The 9,793-nt window shown below is 35.7% G+C and overlaps 1 pseudogene; it reads right to left on the reverse strand.

Annotated features, from left to right (window-relative positions):
* Nucleotides 1–461: 461 nt before the first annotated feature.
* On the reverse strand, nt 462–9,177 carry LOC107864224 (annotated as a pseudogene).
* Between the last annotated feature and the right edge of the window lie 616 nt (nt 9,178–9,793).

Consider the following 9,793-nt stretch of genomic DNA (forward strand, 5'->3'; position numbering starts at 1 on the left):
GAACTGTTCCAATGACAATTCAAATAGATGTTATAAATGTGGAAAAATTGATCATCAGATCAGAGATTGTCCTATTTGGGAAATAGAATGGAGGAAGGAAAGGGATGAGAAAGAACTGAAAGAAAAGTCCAAAAGGAAGGAAGAATATGCTATGGTAGCAGCTTGGAGATCTGATTCAGATGATGATGAGATTGATGTAACAACATTCATGGCTATAGGAGATTCTGACTTTGAGAAAGAAGATGATGTTTCTGAGGTAAGTATACTTGAACTTAAAGAAAAATTACATTTATTTTCAAAAACAAAAATTGTTTCCTTGATGAGCGCACTAATTGATGATTTTCAAGAATTAAATTTTGATAGGGATGAGTTATTCAACAGTCTTGCAAGTCTAAAATTTTATCTCATTGATTTAAAAACTTGCAAAAATACAATTAAAGAGGAAAACTGCACTCTCAAGAAACAGGTTGCACAACCTGATTCCTCAAACAATGATCTTAAGTCTGAAGTTTTAAAATTGACACTCACTGATAATGGAAAAAAGGTCATAAGGAACAAGAAAGTGCTAAACTTGAATTAGTCAAGTACAAACAAAAATGTAATGATGAAACTGATATGATGAATAAACTACGCCAAGGAATCTCTAAACTGAAACTTGATCTTGAAAGAGCAAATAGGTGGACAAATTCTTCAAGAATTGTTCATAAGTTGAGTGAAAGAAATCACAGTGAAAAGGCAGGTTTGGGTTTCCACAAAAGTCTTGATGATCCTAGACTTATGTTATATCTGTGGTAACCTTGGACATCCAATCACTGAATTTCCTGAGGTTGCTAAAAGTAAATCTAGCAGTCAAAACCTGGCTAATAAATTTCCTCAAACCAAGAAGAAAAGAACTGGTTTTGGTCAAAGAAATAGGTCAGATTACATATTGCCTGCATGGACTAGTAGAAATTTAATTTATCCATTTACTCATAATCCATGATTTCTTGATCCATGGACTCCTAAGTCTAACCCTTGATTTCTTGCAGGAGAAGGTGAAAGAAAGCAAAAAGCATTAGTATCTGGACAGTGCTTGCTCGAGATACATGACTGGTGATAAGAAAAAGTTCCTTTCACTCTCCAAAATAAATGAAGGATGAGTTTTTTTTTGGTGATGAAAAAAACGAATCATTACTGGAGTTGGAAAAGTTGGCTCTGAGTCAAGAACATTGAAAGATTTCTATCTTGTAGAAGGATTAAAGCACAACCTGCTGAGCATTTCACAACTGTGTGATAAAGGTAATAAAGTTATTTTTACTTCTGCAGGAGTCAAAGTCAAGAGGATGGACACCAAAGAGATTGTGCTCACTGTAAGGAGATAAAGAAATGCTAGGAACAGAGTTGACCAATTTTGAGTGCAATGGAAAATAATCCCCTCCTTTGGCATAGGAGACTTGGACATGCAAGTCTAAAACAACTTCCAAAGATATGGTGTTGGGATTTCCCAAGACCAAGTTCAAAGAAGAAAAGTTATGTAGTTCTTGTGTAAGGGGGAGTAGGTAAGATCCTCTTTTAAGTCAAAGAACCATGTCAGCACTACCAAGTGTCTTGACCTGGTCCATATGAACTTGTGTGGACCAATGAGACTTCAAAGCAGAGGTGAAAAAATATATTTTTTGTGATTGTTGATGATTATTCTATATTTACCTGGATATTATTTCTAGCTTCTAAAAAAGATGTCTTTGATGTCCTTACTATTTTCATCAAGAAAATTGAAAAGAAACTGGGCACTTCTCTAGTTTCCATAAGATCTGACCATGGTACAGAATTTGAGAATGTCAAAGTTTTAGAATTCTGTTCCAAATGGTATAGATCATAACTTTTTTGCTCCCAGAATATCACAACAAAATGGAGTGGTAGAAAGGAAGAATAGAACCTTGGAAGATATGGCTAGAACAATAATGCTTGCAGGAAATTTTGCTAAAAACTTTTGGGCTGAGGCAATTAGTACTGCAGCATATATCACAAATAGATGCATGATAAGACCTATTCTAGAGAAGACTCCCTATGAATTACTAAAAAGAAGAAGCCAAACATTTCTCATTTTAGCACTTTGCTTGTAAATGTTTTATTTATAATAATGGAAAGGATAATCTGAGAAAACTTGATGCTAAAAGTGTTGAGGGGAACTTCTTAGGTTATTCACTTCATAGTAAGGCTTATCGGGTTCTAAACAATAGAATAAACTGTGTTGAAGAAAGTATTCATATAGTTTTTGATGAATCTTGTGTTAAGAATAACCCGCAGGAAGGAAGAAACTTCGAGTAACAGGTTACACAACCTTGTTCATCGACTGGAGCTACCAAACATTGAGGCACCTCAACAAGGGGAACTGATTTTGGAGGCACAGTGACAGAGGGGACTGAACCACCAACTAACCCAGCTCAGAACATCTGTAGTGATCCTAGTAGCTCACTAGGTTTGGTTCCAAAAGGTTACAACTATCAAACATCATATCCTATTGAGAATGTTCTTACTGATCTCACTTCTGGGATCACTATAAGGTTTGGATTGAGAAGCATGTGTACTTTTAAGGAATTCTTGTCAGAAATTGAGCCATAGAAGGTAACTAAAGCACTATTTGATGCTGATTGGATCATAGCCATGCAGGAAGAGTTAAATTAGTTTGAGAGAAACAAGGTATAACACTTAGTTCCACTGCCAAAAGATAGAACAATAATTGGAACTAAGTGGGTAATAGAAATAAGGTTGATGAGCATGGAATGATTATAAGAAACAAGACAAAATTACAAGGAACAAGTGTACAATAAAGAAGAAGGCATAGATTTTGATGAGACTTTTGCTCCTGTAGCTAGAATTGAAGAAATTAGATTGCTTTTTGCTTTTGTTGCTTAGAAGAAATTCATTCTCTATCAAATGGATGTTAAGAGTGCATTCTTGAATGGCATTCTCAAAAGGAAGTGTATGTCAAACAACCACTAGGATTTGAAAGCCAGGAGTTTCCTGATCATGTTTATAAACTGTACAAGGCTTTGTATGGACTGAAACAAGCTCTAGGAGCTTGGTATGAAAGATTGTCAAAGTTTCTTCTAGAGCATGATCACACTAGAGGTAAAATTAACAACATTCTTTTCTTAAAAACTAATGAAAAAGATCTGTTGGTTGTGCAGGTGTATATTAATGACATTATTTTTGGCTCCACAAACATGAACATGACTTATGAGTTTGCTAAACTCATGAATTGTGAATTTGAGATGAGTATGATGGGGGAGCTGAACTTCTTAGGTTTACAAATTAAACAAATAGCATCTCGAACCATGATCCATCAATAGAAGTATGTCAAGGAACTTCTCAAAAGATTTTCCGTGGAAGAGGCAAAAGAGATCAGGACTCCAATAGCCAATGCCACAAAACTTGATTTGGATGAAACAGTTCCTAATGTGGAGCAAAAATTGTATAGAGAAATGATAGGTTCATTACTGTATCTCATAGCTAGTAGGCCTGATATCGTGTTCGGTATGGGGCTATGTGCAAGGTTTCAAGCAAATCCCAAAGAATCACATTTAAAATCTATGAAAAGAATCTTCAGATATCTCAAAGGAACTAGTGATCTTGGCCTATGGTATCCAAAAGGTAGTAACTTTAACTTGATAGAATACTCTGATGCTGACTATTAGGATACTTGGTGGACAGGAAGAGTACCACAGGCATGACACACTTCCTTGGATCATGTTTAATTACAACTTAATAGCCTTGTCTACTGCTGAGGCTGAATATATTGCTGCAGGATCTTGTTGTGCTCAGTTTTTATGGATTAAACAACAACTCGTGGACTTTGGTATAGATGTTGGATGTGTTCCTATTTTCTGTGACAATACAAGTGCCATCAATATTGTTAAGAATCTTGTTCAACATAAAAGAACTAAAAATATTGATATTAGACATTACTTTCTTAGAGATAATGTTGAAAAAAGTCTTATATCAATCATGTTTTGCTCTACTGAAGAACAAATTGCTGACATATTCACTAAGGCATTAAGTAGAGAACATTTTGAAAGAATAGGTTAGCCTTGGGGATTATTAAAATTGCATAAATCTCCCCCAATGATTGACTAGAATAAGGTGCTCTTAAGTGATTGTTGATTAATTAAGTCTTACACATTTAGTTGTGTATCCTAATTCCAAGATTTTAGAGTAAATTGACTCATTCATGTGTTGATTTTGTAGAAAGACTGGAACACAGAGGCAATTTTGTCTATTTTATCCTCAAAATTAAGGTATGATTACTTTTTATCTATAGTGGCATAAATAGAAATAGGTTTCATAAATGGTCCTTTGCTACCCTCTAAATTGCCAAAAATCTAAGTCTTTCTCCTTCAAAAAGCTGCCACCTTTTCCCATCATAAATAAACTTCTCCTTCATTACATTTCCTCACCAAATACACTCCATCCACGATTCAAATTCCTTCTTTTCACCATAAATACGCTTCTTTCTTTCCTCATCACTCACCATTTAACAACCAAGATCAATTTACTGCTTCTCTCTCTCTCTCACCATGGCATCTTCATTATCTAACTCATCCTCAGACTCTGCCACCACTTCCCAATAGCCATTGTTCTTCCTCCTAAGGTTAACTTACCACCTCTCATTCCTCCCTCAATTTTGATCAAATTATTCGATTTTGCAGCTTTCAAAAACTTCAAAAACCCCTTTGCTAAATTTTCTTCAAACCCTTCGTCCTTTTTAAAACCTTCACTGCTATCTTCGCTTCCCCTTCAAATTATTGATCTTGATGATGAACCTATTGCAAATTTGATCCCAAGGAGGTCAAGATCTAAATCACAAGGAAAGCCCTCACACCCTATTATTCTTACTTTCCCCACCATTATTGTTGAAGATCAAGATCTGGGTGAACCTACCCCTATTATTACCACTCCCAGAACTCCTTATACTTGGGGTAAAAAACAACGGGAAGAAGCTTCCTTGGCTGAAGCTCTTCAAGAAAGCAAAAGGAAACGAGTTGCTACATCTGGTCCTCCTCCTTCTCCTCGTGCATTCTCTCCTGATATTCTTCTTCGCTCAGTATGTAAGAAGAAGACTATCATAGGAAAGGCTCCAAAACCCTCCTCTTCACAAATCCCTCATCTCAGTATAAAACCTCCTGTACCTCCAAACCTTCCTCATCTTCTAAAGCCCCTCCTAAGAAATCATCTTCTCGTCTGAAGAAAAAGGTCAACAAACCTGTTCCTTCTAATTTTTGGAAAAATTAGAGGTCAAAGGGTGGTCACACCTATTTTTTCAGGGTGATTTACAGAGGAGGTTTGCTAAGCCTGAAGTGTATGAGTTCTATACAAACGGGGTAGCTAGTGGTGAGTTGTTCCCTACAACTATTCGAGGGGTCACCATGAATCTTTATGTTACAGATATTGCTCGAATCCTGGACATTCCTTTAGGGGATGGGGTCACTATGTCAAGGGCACTTGGCTATCTCTTGAAAATCTTGCATCTGCTCTTGCCATATCTCAAAAATTTTCTGGCAACCCTCGCCTGGTCAATTATCAATGGGTCCTTAAGAGATAGATGTCTCCTCTCTATCAACTCTATTTTGATGTTTTTCACAAGATGTGAATCTCTAGGAAGGAAAAAAGGACTGTAGCCAACTTTCTTGACCTTACTCTTATAGAGTTGTTAGACACTGAGGTAAAGATTGATATGCCTAGGCTTATCTTGAAACATATGCAAAGGGTTATCCTCAAGGAAGTGCATGGACATGCTCTTCCTTATGAATTCTGGCTCACCCCTATATTTGAGGAGTTTGGAGTGTTTGTCCAAGTGTAGTCTTCAAAGACAACCAAAGATATTATAGGGAGTGTGAACCATATGCAGCTACCTGTTCCTATGAGAAGTGCAGAAAACCCTATGCAACGCCTAAGGAATGCACTTGTAGCTAAAGATGCTGAGTTGGAGGCTGCTCGGGCTGCACTGGATGCTGCTCAGGTTGCCCATGATGATAAGAAGAGGGCTCTCCTGGCTCAAATTGCTTCACTTACAACTTCCTTGGAGCGTGAACGAGATGAGAATGCTGAGATTGTTCGAAAGTTAATCTCCCTTATCCCCTCCTCCTCTTCTACTTAGTTCCCCTCTTAGTGCTTTAAGACCATCTTCTTTGTTTCCTTTACTAGGTCCCTATTATCTTGTTCTTGGGTAATTTTAATTGTATCCTGCCTTTGAATGAAATGGACTTACTTGCTTAATTGTGTTCTGCTCCTACTTTTTCATAATGTATCTATGTTATTTTACTCTGAATTTTGATTGTTTTAGTGATAGCCCCAGTTGCCATGGATTATTAAATATTTTTCACTTTTTGGGCCCAGCTTTTCGATGATGTCAAAAGTGGGAAGAATAGATAATGCAATGCTTATAACTTAATTGACTAACCTATTTCATTCTGTGTTCTTTTGTTTAAATTCCTTTATTGAGTATGTTAGGATTTTGTGATGGATGTTGTGTTGATTAGTTTGTCATCATCAAAAAGGGGGAATTTGTTAGGGAATTTGAAGTTTTGATGATAGACATATGGATGAAACATGTTGTGCAAGCTGGTCCATACAAGTGAAGAAACAGAAGTTACTGATTCTCACACGTATTGCGTATTGAAGTTGATGCAAGACTGACAAGGCATTAAGACAAAAGTGGATAAGCAAACTCAAATATGTTACCAATACTTATCACATACATCAAAAATATTGAGGAGAAAAATATTGAGGAGTAGATAAGTGCAACACTTAGATTTTGAGTTGATAAATGAGTCCTGCCAAACTAGGAGTCAAAGTGGAAAAATTTTATTCAACCAAGGAGACAGACAAAAGTAAGAGTGAAACTACCTGACAGTCCTATTGAAGAAAGGAGTGCACATCATCTAAGGTACTCTATCAGGAGTTGGCTTAAATACAAGAAACAACGTTCAAGAGTTTGACTCATGCACTGACAAGAAAATCATCAATCAGCAAATCAGTTCTCTTACTTGAAGAAGAACCTGGTCCTTTACTCAGCAAGTCGTAGACTTTATGTAATAGGTTGGTTCTTTGAGTTGTAATGAGTCTTTTGTTCTAGTCTCAGTGAAGTATAAATTGATTTGGAAGTTGTGTCTTCAAGTTAGGGAGCTCAAAGACTTGGGAACACTTGTCTTGGGAAGATTTGTGTTTTTGTAGAAATAGGAGTTAGAAATTTTAATTCCTAGTTTATAAAAAACCTAGTAATTTGATGATTGTTGAGGCTCAAGATTAATAGTGAAGTTGGGGTTAAATCCTGTAGAGATACAGGTTGTGGTTTTTTACACCTTTCTTGAGCCGGGTGTTTTCCACGCAAAAATACTGTGTTCATCTTTTACTTCAGTGAACCACGTTAGCTTACTTGTTCAACAGATAGACAACTAGTAGAGTATAATATTAAAATCAGTAGGGCACACACTCTAACAGGGAAATGTAGCTAAACATAAAAAGGAAAAATGTTGCAAGCATTTAAAAGCTTGAGAGCTAACCTTGAATATTGCACATGAGTATAGCATTGTCTCATCCATAAAGAGTGAGAAAAGTTCATTACTCTGGAAAAAAACAATTAACACCACAATGGTTATCATCTATACAACGGTAGCCCATTTACACCACTGCAACTAGCAAAAACATGGCCTGTATAGATTACTTCACTTACCAGGTCATAGTGACGAGAGATATTCCGACGAGCCTGAGTAAGGGTGTTTCTATTTGAAACATGACGAATGAAATATGTTGCAGATGACAGTGCTGCAGTAAAAAGCACTGGTGTCCACTAGCCTCTAGAGCCATGAAAAGTCATGAAAAGCGTTAATCGTCTGTTAACAGAAGTTTAATTTATATTTCTTGAATCCAGGTCAGTAAGCTAATTTACCTCTTTTTGCTGGACATTTTAACAGATTCTTTCAAATCTCTGTTGGCAATAAATATCTGCAAAAAGAACTAGCAAAGATAAGTACCAATCAAAAGCTATTCACAAAGATGTAATTCATTTCCTCACCATGATAAGATTAAGAAGTCCTTCATTCTTATCAACGAAAGAGAAATCTCCATGAAGAAAAGCATCAGCAAGGCCTAGGTCAGCTTGAGTTGCAATCTGTACGAGATATCACAGTAAAACTTTTCATTCTCTTTTTTTTGGTGTTTAATTTTTGATAACTTGAGGGGGCAAAAGAAAATTTCAGTTTACCTTCCAGTAAAACTGCATACTATGAACTTTAAGCGAAACTTTAAGAGAGCATTTCCTCTCTGTTCCTTTGAACGTGAAAATTGTACCTCCTTCTTCCAAAAAGCTGTATATCAAAACATATAAGATCATTTTCCTGATATCTTTAACTATCAGAAAAGAAACGCAAAAAAAAATCTCCGAGTAGTAAAATAAGTTGCAATTCACACTACATTTGTTTTGCAGCAAGATTTTCGACTTGTATATGATCTTCAAGCCAAAAAGATTGGACTAAAAGAGGTGTATTTTCTAAATAAAATAGTCATTCTGCATCTTGCTACCATTCAAATGGCAAATCACAAATGTTATAAAATAAGAAATAGGATCAATGGAAATAAACAATTGTCAGACATGTATCTGCCGTTGATTTGGATTAAAGTAATACAAGGTGAAACTATCATCACTCACATTATGCATCCTGTTTGAATGAAACTTTTGAAAAATCTAGTAATCAGGAGGCGTGCGCCTGCTTCATGCCAGGTTGGTGACAATGCCATCTGCAGCAACCACACGCGCCTGAGGAGAAGCAAAGGTAGACAATGCCATTAGATCAAAGGGACAACAGAAGATGAAAAGACTCCCAATCTGTTGTTCTTGTTATTAGCAGAAGTTGTACTGCCTTTTTTCCATCTTCGTGGAACCCATAGAAGGAAAGTATTGCAACATATATACATCAATAAAAATAGAAAAAACAGCAGAAAATAAAATCTATTCAATAAAGGGAAAGTAAAGACTAAAGTCAGAAAAACTCAACTACAAGTTTTAGCGATAGCTTTCGTTCAACCTTATGCGAAAAAAGACAGTGAATAAGCCAAGACACTAGGTAATGAAAAGAAAATAGAAAAGGTGAATGAAGAGAGCTTCAATTTAAACATATAAGCTGCAATTTCCTAGGACTAACAGAGAGAACTATAAAAAGTCTAGAGAAAGAAGTTGTTAAAAGTTGCTTTAAGGAATAATACACATGATTTATTTTTTGTTTTTCTTTAGCCATTTTTACATACAACTCCTAGTCAAATTGGGATTTCTATTTTTGGTAGAAACTGATTAGTTCTTATTTTTGGTATCTAATAGGTTTTCTTTTATGGTAAGTTTAATCTATTTTTTGTTGTAATATCACTGTTTAAGGAGAAGTTGATGATCAATAATATGTAGCTTTTACCAAAAAAGAAAAATAAACTTCGAAATGGATTCTGAAAACAGTTTTTAACTAATGGATCCATCCGTTTTTTATCGTGAAAATTGAAAATTTTCAATTATGGTCTGTGAGAATAAAAACTTACTTGGAGGCTCTTAATCTATGAAAAGTTGTGAAGATGATTATGAAATTAATCTGCTCCCAAATAATCTTACCAAGCCTAAATCAAGAGTCACAGGGAAAAGAAAACCATGAAATCTAAGGTAAAGGCAACTCTGTTTGCTTCTGTTTCAACAACTATTTTTACAAGAATTATGCTTCTTACATCACCAAAAGAAATTTGGCATTATATGAAGAAAGAATATGCTAGAGATGAA

This window comes from Capsicum annuum, unplaced genomic scaffold (genome assembly GCF_002878395.1).
Source record: "Capsicum annuum cultivar UCD-10X-F1 unplaced genomic scaffold, UCD10Xv1.1 ctg36489, whole genome shotgun sequence".
NCBI lineage: Eukaryota > Viridiplantae > Streptophyta > Magnoliopsida > Solanales > Solanaceae > Capsicum > Capsicum annuum.